This window comes from Alligator sinensis, unplaced genomic scaffold, assembly GCF_000455745.1.
Source record: "Alligator sinensis unplaced genomic scaffold, ASM45574v1 scaffold447_1, whole genome shotgun sequence".
NCBI classification, from domain to species: Eukaryota; Metazoa; Chordata; order Crocodylia; family Alligatoridae; genus Alligator; species Alligator sinensis.
Genome location: NW_005842123.1, coordinates 1877910 through 1890245, shown reverse-complemented (window position 1 = coordinate 1890245; position 12336 = coordinate 1877910). Strand labels below are relative to the sequence as shown.

The 12336-nt window shown below is 42.7% G+C and overlaps 1 protein-coding gene across 3 annotated transcripts in view; it reads right to left on the bottom strand.

The window, feature by feature from the left end:
* Window positions 1-12336, bottom strand: part of PLEKHA7 (pleckstrin homology domain containing A7) — a 194695-nt gene that overhangs the window by 145912 nt on the left and 36447 nt on the right. The gene's annotated exons all lie outside the window — the stretch shown is intronic.

Here is a 12336-nt window from a genome sequence, read left to right as displayed (position 1 = left end):
GACGGGATGCCCAGAGGGGGTATCTCCCGTGTCCTAGTGCCAATGTCACCCGGGAAAAAGAAGAACCCAGGACCCAAAGGCCTGGTGATCGGAGGGACATGTGAGTGAAGCTGATCACTACAGCATCTCTTTTCTTGTTTTGTGTCCACTTTTATTTTGTTGCTTTGTCTGGGACCTCATCCTGTCCATCAGGGCACTGCAGGGCTGAGAGGACCTGACAGCACATCGAGGACTCAGGATGGTCCCAGGAACTGCGCAGGAGCCGTTCTTACTTTGGTGATGGAACCTTAATGAATTAACGAGTTCATAATTTAATTCTGAGTCTTGGGTTTGGATGGACCGTGACCCTGATTACGATTTAAGTTTCAGTTTTTTCCTTATGATTGGACCATTTGATGAGATTACTTATGCTAACCCTCAGTAGCACTAAGACCAATCAATTGCAACATACTGCCCGTCTCATAAAAAAGTATCCACCAGGGTAGGAGATCATCTGGTTTGGCTGGCTGCACAGATCTCGAACAGTTAGCACCAAACTGCAGACTAATTACAGTTGGCATATGGATAAAGCATAGGGGAGGAGGAGCCCCAAGAAATGTCTGTATTGAGCACACCTGACAGTGGTCAATAACACACAAGGAACCTCCCTTATTTCATTTTAAAACCAAGACATGACAGGCAAGCAGGAGGAGACCTCCCAAGGGAAAAAAAGCATTTAGCAAACCAGAGTGCCAAAACCAGTAAAGGCCTGAACTTGGGTAACATGGTCCCGAGCCACCCAAGAGCTGCTGGCCTGGCATAAGTGGATACACTTGCACTTTTCCAATCATCTGGGACTTACCCAACCTTTGAAAGTTCTCAGAGAGGATAGCTAGTAGTTCTGAAGTGTTTGGTAATAATTTTGCTTGGACCAACTATATAAACTATCATGTCTAAAAGCTTGTCTAACATCTTTCCCAACCATAATAGACCCAATAAAAATATTACCAAGCAAACCCTGATTTTGGCTGATTCCCTGGACCATAATGGCTACAAGAGCACAATGACCCTACTATAAAATGAACCGTGTCATATTTGACTGGTTCATATTAGTAGTATATTATGAGGATGATAGTATTTAAGAGTATATTTCTCTGTGGGAGCAGCAAGTCAATGTAATATTAATAGTTGTCATTTTAAAAAATGTTGCTTTGAACTGTACAACTGCTAATAACTTCCATCTTCTAAGCAAGACTAGAACCTGAAATGCCAAAATTACTTTATAATAAATGTTGATGAAACATTGCAAATTGTATGCTGTTGCATAAAAAAAAAAACAATATCTTATGACTCAATTAAAACTTGATATTAAAGGAACCATATTAAAAACACAAAAGGGAGTTAAAGGAAACAAATAATTTGTCTAGGTCTCTTTTCTGGGTATATTCCTATTCATTTAAAAAAATATTGATATTAATCACCATTTGACAGTTTTGCTTAAAATTTATACAGCACATCCCAAGGCACCTGAAGCAATTCTAAAACACAAACCTGATAAAAGTTTATTAATGATATGCCATTCACATAAATGCCCCCTTATGACTTTCTAGATAAGCCCCTACTGTGTACAAAAAAAGATTCTGATTTATGGCATAAAGTTAAGGCAATAATTATTTCATGTGCTAAAAAGACAATACAAATACTCTGACTAACTTTTCTATCCAGATTAAATTCTGGCTAATCAAATTATTGGGAAATGTTTAGTTCAATATTGCATTTCCACATATTCAAACTAAAGATTCTTAAAATTACAATAGGATCTCAATCATCTAGTCAAGACAATAAGTTTGAAGGGAAATTATTCTTATAGGTTATTAATGTATAACAATCCAATTCTGATGTGGGGAAATCCTTTGTAGCCTGAGGTTAAACAGAGAGAAAAATTCAAGTTTCTTAGATTCTTACAGCCTTTCCAAACAAGTCACAAAAATACAGCAATTGAATTAACTTGAAGTATTTTGTCATTTTTTGTTTAATCTGAAACATGTTAAAATATGAATATGGCAACAGATAATTTATTACAAGACTGAAGAAAAGATATATTTCTAAAAAAAATAAATAAAAGGTAAACATGAATTCACATTTGAAGTGCAATATGCTATTTTCATTAAACAATTATACAGAACTCATCCTTTCTTTCAATTCAGGAATCCCATATTCTTTTTTTAAAAAGGGAGTCATTTTAAACCGTTAAAATATTTTACTGTCACAACAGCTGCATTTTCTTTACTAGTTGTAACATATTTAACTGATTCTACTAAACTAGCAGGTAATTTGAAACTTTGTCCTCATAACTCATTTGAAACTGATAAATCAACACCTTTTTCCATTATCTACACCCCAAATCCATCATGAGGTACAAAGGACTACATAGCTATAACACCATCTACATAGCTACCATAAAATCTCTTCAGTTCAGTTCAAGGTTTTTTAGAGAATCAATTTTCTAAGTATGTGGATAAATCTGACAAAAGAACATTTTAAGTTCTGTAGACCTTTTGGGTAAACACTTTTTTTCTTGCAAGTGATCTCCTAATAAAATGTAATATACTTAAAAAAAAATCACAGAAACAGAATCACAGAAATGTAGCTTTGGAAAGGTCCTAATATGATCTAGTCCAGGGGCACTCAACCCCTGGTTGTTGGGCCATATCCAGCCTACGGAAATGCATCATAACCATACAGAGATATAGGGCTGGAAGGGCCCTCTTATAGGTTATTTATTCCAACCCCCTGGCTGAGGTAGGATCATCCCTATCCAAACCATCATCTGGCCAGCTGGACTCCCTACAGGTCTGGAAATCTCGTGGTAGGGAATCAGTGATGACATTAATGGCCACTCTCCTGCTGCCAAATTTCCAGACCCAGAGGGAAAACCTGTGGGTGGACAACATGGCTCTGCATGATAGACTGGGTGGGTGGGACTGACAGGGCAGGGCCAGCAAGGTGTGGACCTGGATTCTTGACATGTGGGAATCCATATCCAGGTGCGTGGGGCTGGACCAAGGAGGTACAATTGCACCTGATCCAGTTGCACCATAGAATCATAGAAAGTTAAGGTTAGAATGGACTTCAGGAGGTCATCTAGTTGAACCCCCTGCTCAAAGCAGGACCATCCCCAACTACATAATCCATGCAAAAGCTTTGTCTAGCCAGATCTTAAAAACTTCCAAGGATGTCTCCATCCACCACCTCCCTGGGTAACCTGTTCCGGTATTTTACTACCCTCCTAGTGAGAAAATTCTTCCTAATATCTAACCTAAACTTGCCTTGCTGCAATTTGTTCTGTCATCTGCCACCAGTGAGAACAGTCTAGCTCCATACTCTTTCAAAACCCTCTTCAGGCAGGTGAAGGCTGCTATTAAATCCCACTCAGTCTCTTCTTCTCTAGACTAAATAAGTCCAGTTCCCTCAGTCTTTCCTCATAAATTATGTCTCCCAGCCCCAAATTATTTTTGTTGCCCTCCTCTGGACTCTCTCCAACTTGCCCACATCCTGGGGGACCCAAAGCTAAATACACTACTCCAAATGTAGCTTCACCAGTGCTGAACAGAGAGGAATAATCACTTCCCTTGACCAGCTGGCAACACTCCTACTGATGCAGCCCTGTATGCCATTAGCCTTTTTTGCAACAAGGGCAAAAAAATATGCTGTTGGCTCGTATTCAGCTTATTGCCAGCTGTAACCCCCAGGTCCTTTTCTGTAGAGCTGCTGCCCAGCCAGTCAGCCTCCAGCCTGTCCTGGTGCATGAGATTGTTCCATCCTACATACAGGACTTTGCACTTGTACTTGTTGAACCTCATAAGATTTCTTTTGACCCAATCCTCCGATTTGTCTAGGTCACCCTGAATCCTAACCCTACCCTCCAGCATATCTACTACTCCCCTAAGCTTAGTGTCACCTGAAAACTTGCTGAGGGTCCACACTATGCCATCTTCCAGGTCACTGATGAAGACATTAAACAAAACCATCCCCAGGACCAACTGCTGGGGGACTACGCTTGATACTAGCTACCAACTAGAAGCCAAGCCATTGATTACTACACTTTGAGCCTGAAGCTCCAGCCAGGTTTATCTACTACTCCCCTAAGCTTAGTGTCACCTGAAAACTTGCTGAGGGTCCACACTATGCCATCTTCCAGGTCACTGATGAAGACATTAAACAAAACCATCCCCAGGACCAACTGCTGGGGGACTACGCTTGATACTAGCTACCAACTAGAAGCCAAGCCATTGATTACTACACTTTGAGCCTGAAGCTCCAGCCAGGTTTATATCCACCTTATGGTCCATTCATCCAGCCCATACTTCCTTAGCTTGCCTGCGAGAATGTTGTGAGAGACCATATCAAAAGCCTTAATAAAATCAAGGTACACCACATTCACTGGTCTCCCCACATCCACAAAGCCAGTCACTTCGTCATAGAAGGCTGCCTTGCCCTTGGTGAATCCATGCTGACTGCTTCTAATCACCTTCTTCTCCCCCAAGTCCTTAGAAATGGATTCCTTGAGGACCTGCTGCATTATTTTTCCAGGGAATAAGGTGAGGCTGACTGGTCTGTAGTTCCCTGCATCCTCTTTTTTCCCTTTCTTAAATATGGGCACTATGTTTGCCCTTTTCCAATCATCTGGGACCTCTCCTGATCACCATAAAGTTTTAAAGATAATGGCCAGTGGCTCTGCAATCACATCACCCAACTCCCTCAGCACCCTTGGGTGCATCCCATCTGGCCCCATGGACTTGTACAAATCCAGCTTTTCTAAGTAGTTCCTAACCTGTTCTTTTACCACTGAACTCCCCAAACTGTGCTGCCTGGTGCAGTAGTCTGAGAGCTGACCTCACCTATGAAGACTGAGCTGAAGAAGGCATTGAGCACTTCAGCCTTTTCTGCATCCTGTGTCACAAGGCTACCTCCCCCATTCAGTAAGAGACCCACACTTTCCCTGATTCTCCTCTTCCTACCAACATACTTGTAGAAACCCTTCTTTTTACCCTTCACATCTCTTGCTAGCTGCAACTCCAATTGCACTCTGGCCTTCCTGACTTCATCCCTGCATACCTGAGCAATGCTCTTATACTCCTCCCTATTTATTTGTCCAAGTTACCACTTCTTATAAATTTCCTTTTTGTGATTTAGTTTACTGAGGAGTTCCCTGCTAAGCCAAGCTGGTCTTCTGCCATACTTACTAGCCTTCCTGCGCATCAGGATGGCTTGTTCCTGCACTCATAGTTAGGCTTCTTTCAAGTACCGCCAGCTCTCCTGGACTCCTCTTCCCCTCAGACTGGCTTCCAAGGGGATCCTACTCATGAGTTCCCTGAGTGAGTTGAAGTCTGCTTTTCTGAAGTCCAGGGTCCTTACACTACTGCTCGCCATCCTTTCTTTCCTCGGGATCCTGAACTCAATCATCTCATAGACACTGCTGCCCAAGTTGCTGTCCACTACTACATTTCCCATCAATTCTTCCCTGTTTTTGAGCAGCTGCTCAAGAGCATGGCCTGTAGCTGGCTGCTCCAGCACTTGCACCAAGAAGGTGTCCCCACCACTCTAGCTTCCTGGATTGCCTGTGCACTGCTGTATTATCCTCCCAGCAGATATCAGGGTGAAAGAAGTCCCCCATGAGAACCGGGGCTTGTGATAGGAAGTTTCCATTAGCTGTTTGAAGAAAGCCTCATCCACCACTTCCTACTGGTCTAGTGGTCTATAGCAGACACCCACTACAACAACAGCCTAACCCAGAGACTTTCGACAGGCCTATCTCCAGTTTTATATTGGAGCTCTGAGCAATCATACAGTTCTTTTACATAAAAACACAACTCCTCCTCCTCTTCTCCCCAGCCTGTCCTTTCTGAACAGTTTGTACCCATCCATGATAGTACTCCAGTCATGCAAGCTACCCCACCAAGTCTCTTATTCCAATCATGTCATAGTTCCATGACTGTGCACAGACTTACAATTGTTCCTGCTTGTTTTCCAGGCTCCATGCATTTGTGTACAGGTACCTAAGGTAACTAGTTGGTTGCCCTCATTTCTCAGGAAGTATGAGAACACCTCCACTGCTGTCCCCTCCTGCTTGCTCTGCCTCCAGGTCTCCTACTTCCCCACTTACCTCATGGCTTTGGTTTCCATCCCCTGGCAAACTTTAAACTAAGTTCTCCTCCATAGGTTAGCAGGCCTGTCTGCAAAGATGCTCTTCCCTCTCTTTCTCAGGTGGGTCCCATCTCTTCCCAGAAATGCTTCTTCTTGGAACAACACCCCATGATTGAAGAAGCCAAAGTCCTGCTGGTGATACCAGCTGTGCAGCTGGCACCAACACCTGCGCAGCCAGGTATTGATCTGTACCAGGCTAAGCTCAGGTGGCTTGGTGGCCAATCTGCGCAAGCAGACCCCAATCCAGGCATGCAAGACTGAGTCTAGATGGCACAGAGCCTGATCTGGGCATGTGGAGCTGGGCCAAAGAGGTGCAGGTCCATATCTGAGCATGCAAATCCCAACTCTGTGCACTGACCCTATAAGATATACAGCCCACAGACTGTCCCTGTTGCATTCATTGGGCCCATGAGGCCAAAAGGTTGAGCATCTTTATCAAGTCTAACCCCCTGCACTGAGGATGATGTGCATTTACAGACTATCGCTGATGGATATCTGTCTAGCTTAGTTCAAAACACTTCCAATAAACCTGTACTTTATGAACTTGCAAGGAAAAGTTCACCTGGGTGCAGAGGTTCACACATGAGGCTGTAATAAGAGTTATAGTACAAAGCAATCATGTGAAGGGTGTTTGCATTCCCAGAACAGTACTGTGCTTTGTCAAAATGGGTGGGTCAAAAGGGTCTGAAGATGCCCAAAGTGGCTATGCAGCCAGGTATATCTAGAAGCTCAAGAAACCATTTACAAGACTGCATGAAGGAGCATCCCTAGCTTGTCACCTTGCATACAAATTTAAATAGCAAATTCCATCCTCACAACTCCTTCAATTTTTCCACTCCCTAGGAGAAGGAAGTGGCTGCTATCTTTCACAACAAGCCAGTAAATAAGACTATGTAGAAATGGAGTATGAGTTTAACTGGGTAGGTGAAGCAAGGTCCACAAATTCCATGGCCAAGAGGCAATGCTGCAAACTCCAGGCTACAGAAAACTCCTATATATAGCTGAAATAATAATTGCATTCTTTCTATACCTACTTGAGAGGCATGGTGAGGTCATGTTCTATGCATGTTTTTTCTTTAATCCTGTTGGCAGCTCCACTACCCTGCCTCCACTGCAGTACTCCACACTCGCCTATGTAAAGCCAGAGTAGATAACACTTTCAAGGGTGCACTGCCTTCCTTGCAAAGTTGCTCTACCTACAACCCCCTACACAGCTCTAGTGAAGGACTTAAACAACGCAAAGTGTCAGAGAAACATGTCCTTAAATAAGAGCTTGTCCAGACAGCTAGCAGAATTAACTACCGTTTGAATGAAAAAACCTCTCACCTTTACAGTCCAGGGACAAGTTGTTTGCCACTTCCCTGAATATGAACAACATAACTGAAATACATTACAATATCAGTCAACTCTTTGATTTTGCTAGGTAATCACCACAATGTTTGTCTTTTTTTCAAATCCATGGACGAAGTGCAGAGCCACACACCAATCAGGGCAGTGTTCTGTTCAACATATCTCACTACTGCTCTGACTCATTCTCTATTCAAACAATATGTGGGCAAAAACAACAGCAATAAACCAGCCTTCATCACTGAAATAGACTGAAGAGAGGACAGAGAGTACAGGCCAGCTTTAGGAGGTAGAAAGAAATTCCATAGCTTGTTCAGATCCTGTTATTAACTCATTTCAATGCTAAACAAATCTCCATCAGGCAGCAACTGAAATTTGGCCACTCTGTAACTTTTCCTGAAATAATATTTGTTCTTTCAGTAATTATTTAACAATAGATTACAACAACAAAAATTTCTTTTTAAAAATAAAAGTTGCTGCTTATACAGGACTTAACATTTTCAAGGAACTACATGATCCTTCTGGATCATGACACATGCATGAGAGGTCACCAGGACCTTTGATGTGTACACCTAGGCAGGAGCATGGATGGGTCCAGACCTTCCCATCCCCACTTTAGACAGTTAAGATAGAATCAGAAGTCCAGACATTCGGCAGCTTGATAGCTGTAGTTACGCATATGACTGGGAACTGAACCTGGATCTTTCCCATGGCAGACAAGGATCCTACCACTGAACCACAAAGGCAGATTAAGGAGCTATGAAACCATTAAATAATCCTTCACTCGTCTGATGAATTAAGAAAAAATTAACTGTAAGAAGTACAGTGACATTACAAATGATTTACAGCAAAACTGTAACAGAGTAGCAGAAACAGAATTAGAATTTACCATAGGACTGGGGAAATCAGGAATCCTAAGTTGACTAGACAATACATACATTTTACTGTTATTTTTTACATCTTAAAAAGAGTAATATATAAATAAATACATAACATATTTACTTGTATACCATATACACCTGTTCCTCAAAAATTAGCCCTCCAAAATTCAGGTGCATGCCTAAAGTAGAAAAGGTGAATTTTCTTTACTGGGGTAGAACCATGGAGATACTGTGCTCTAATAACTACCAGAATGGCTCCAACTTCTCTCTGGCCCAGTAAGAAGGGGCAGAGTCTAGTGTTAACCCTCTTGCAGCCTCTAAGGAATTAGAGGCTGAGCACTTGGCAGCAACTTATCTGGCTCAGGGAAACTGAGCTGCTACATGCAGTCTATAGTATCTTGATGAGACTTGTGATGTGGAAGCAACTTTTATTATTTACAGGAACTCACACACTGTTCAGGAAGGACAGGGAGAGGAGAAAAGAAGGAGTTGTTCTTTATGTAAAAAAGCTGTAGGACTGCTCAGAGATCCAGTATAAAACTGAGGATAGGCCTATTGAAAGCCTCTGTGTTTGGGTCAGAGGGAAGAGCAATAAGGGTGGTGTCAGGGTGGATATCTGCTATAGACCACCAGACCAGTAGATGAGGCTTTCTTCAAACTGCTAGCAGGAGCTCCCATATAACAGGCCCTGGTTCTCATGGGGACTTCAACCACCCTGACGTCTGTTGGAAGGGCAATACAGCAGTTCACAGGCAACTCAGGAAGTATTTGGAGAGTGGTGGGGACAATTTCCTGGTATAATAACTGGAGAGGCCAACTAGGGGCCTTGCTCTTCTTGATCCACTGCTCCCAAACAGGGAAGAAAGGAAGGAAAGACAGCTGCAGCGTGAGGACCCTGAACTTCAGAAAAGCAGACTTCAACTCCTGAAGGGAACTGATGGACAGGATCTCCTGGGAGGCCAAACTGAGAGGGAAAGGAGTCCAGAAAAGCTGGCTGTGCTTTAAAGAGACCCTACTCAAGGCACAGGAATGAACCATCCCAATGTACAGAAAGACTAGCAAGTATGGCAGAAGATCTGCTTGGCTTAGCTGGGAACTCTTCGGCTAGCTAAAACACAAAAAGGAAGCTTACAAGAAGTGGATACTCAGGCAAGAGTATTGTTAGTCATGTTGGGAAGAAACCAGGAAGGCCAAACCACAATTGGTGTCATAGCTAGCAAGGGACATGGAGGGTAAAAAAAGTGGTGTCCTACAAGTATGTCAGCAACAAGAGGAAAATCAGGGAAAGTGTGTGTGCATTACTGAATGGGGGAGGCAACCTAACAACAGATGATGTAGAAAATGCTGAAGTACTTGATGCCTTTTTTACCTCAGTCTTCACAGGCAAGATCAGTTCTTAGAATACTGCACCTAGCAGCACAGTTTGGGGTGGAGGTGATAAAAGAACAGGTTAGAAACTATTTAGAAAAGCTGGACATGTACAAGTCCATAGGGATGGATGCAATACACACAAAGGTGCTGAGAGAGTTGGCCAATATGACTGCAAGAACCACTGGCCATTATCTTTGAAAACTTGTAATTGGGAGAGGTCCCAAATGATTGGAAAAGGGCAGGTATAGCACCCATCTTTAAGAAAGGGAAAAAGGATGTGGGAACTAGAGACTGGTCAGCCTCATTTCAGTCCCTGGAAAAATCATAGAGCAAGTCCTCAAGGAATCCATTTCTAAGCACTTGGAAGAGAAGGTGGTTAGGAACATGGATTCACCAAGGGCAAGTCATGCCTGACCAACCTAATTGCCTTCTATGATGAGGCGACTGGTTGTGTGGATGCAGGGGGAGTAATGAATGTGATATACCTTGACTTTACAAGGCTTTTGATGCTATCTCCCACAACATTCTCTCAAGAAAGCTATGTAAGTACAAGTTGGATAAATGGGCTGTAAGGATGGCTAGATCATCAAACTCAAAGGGTAGTAATCAATGGCTCCATGTCTAGTTGGCAGCTGGTATCAAGTGGAGTGCCCAGGGGGCTGGTTCCGGGGCTGTTTTTTTGTTTTTGTTTTTTTCCAATATCTTCATCAACAATGTGGAAAATGGGATGGAGTACACTCTCAAGAAGTTTTCAGATCACACCAAGCTGGGGGTGAGGATAGTAAGATATGCTGGAGAGTAGGGCTAAGATTCAGAGAGACCTCAACAAATTAGAGGACTGGACCAAAAGAAATCTCATGAAGTTCAATAAAGACAACAAGGTCCTGCATGTAGGATGAAAAAATCCCAAGCGTTGCTACAGGTTTGGGACCAACTGGCTACACAGCAGCTCTGGAGAAAAGGACCTGGGTGTTACAGGAGACAGTAAGTTGAAAACGAGCCAAGAATGGGTCCTTGTTGCCAAGAAGGTTAACAATATACTAGGCTTTAGTAGGTAGGGCTGTGTGAAGCTTCAGTCCCTGATTTGATTTGGCAGAGATTCAGCCCAATTCAGGAGATGGAGCGTCCCACAGGAGCGTGGGGGTGTCCCCAGTGCGCCTGGTGGCGGACCCTCCCCCTGCCCCCTGGCTGGGCGACTGGTGCCTCCTGGGTCTGGGGGGGCACCTGGGGTCCCCCCACAGCCAATCACTGAGCCGGGGAGGCACAAGGGTGGGTCTGCCACCAAACATGCAGGATCCCCCTGCACTCCTGTGGGACGCTCCATCTGCCCCACCATCTTAGTGTTCACAAGCTGTGGCTGGTACCTTGAAGTATGTAGAAAAAACATTTAAAGCTGTGTCTATGGCCGAATCTCTGATTCTCCAAATCAGCATTGAATCTTCAGATTCAGCTGAATCGAATAGGGACAGTGATCTGAATAAAAAAAAAATCGAATCACTGCCCCTTGAATCGGGCCAAATCCAAATAGAATGCGGCCTGCTTCACACACCCCTACAGATTACTTATTTCAAGGTTGGTACTAAACTTAATACACCTGCTCATTTGACTCATCAATAATTAACAATGCATCTTCACGTGGGATGCAGTTCACTGGTAACAGCATGATTCACAGGACCTTTGCTTCTCTTGGTAGGGCCATACACACTATCATCCTATTACAGTCAGCTTCTTCAGCATCACTGTCTTTTAAAATCTGAATTAAACCATGATGTAAACAGCCTTAAAAGAGCAAATGCAATTGAGAAAGCTTCCACATGCCAATGGTCATTTATCATGGTGTGACAGGAAGGCATAACTGTACATTCTAATGCAGGCTACACCGTAAGATAATTCAGAAATAGAATATTTTCCCTAACAAGATGTAGTCTGGAAGAAAACAAGATAATATATTCTCATTATGTTGTAAAATATGGAAATTCTCTAGGTTTTAAATCTAGCATTCTAGAAATTGCATATTATAATTTATAATTCTTAGATATATATTTGAATAGCATTTGTTAGCAAACAGTATGCAAGGGAAGCATTTATATATTTTGCACCCTTGACATGAACAGCCTGCACTGAAGGAGCAACTCCAACCTTTTTGGCATCAATAAGCGACTGGGGATCTGTTCCTGCTTGCCTTAGACATCCGTCATCCAATGGTATTTACATTGACTTGAATGGGAATTTTGTCTGAGTAATAGCTACAGAATTGGCATAAAACTCATATTATTCATGCAACAGAATGAGGACTGAGAGTTTGTATGAAACAAATCAAACCAGGACTAGATTTGGAAATAGTATTATTATTTTTATAGGTGGAAGTTTGAAAGAGAGCACTATAACTAGACAGAAGGTTTCAGCTTCAGTACATCCTGGAAGGACAGGGAAGACAAGACAATTATCATCATTAATATGAATTAATTTAAAAGCCAACTAAAAAGCTTCCTGTGGTGCTAAGATATAACTGCAGATGAACCTTTTTGGGCAGAGTTAAAAACAGTTTGGG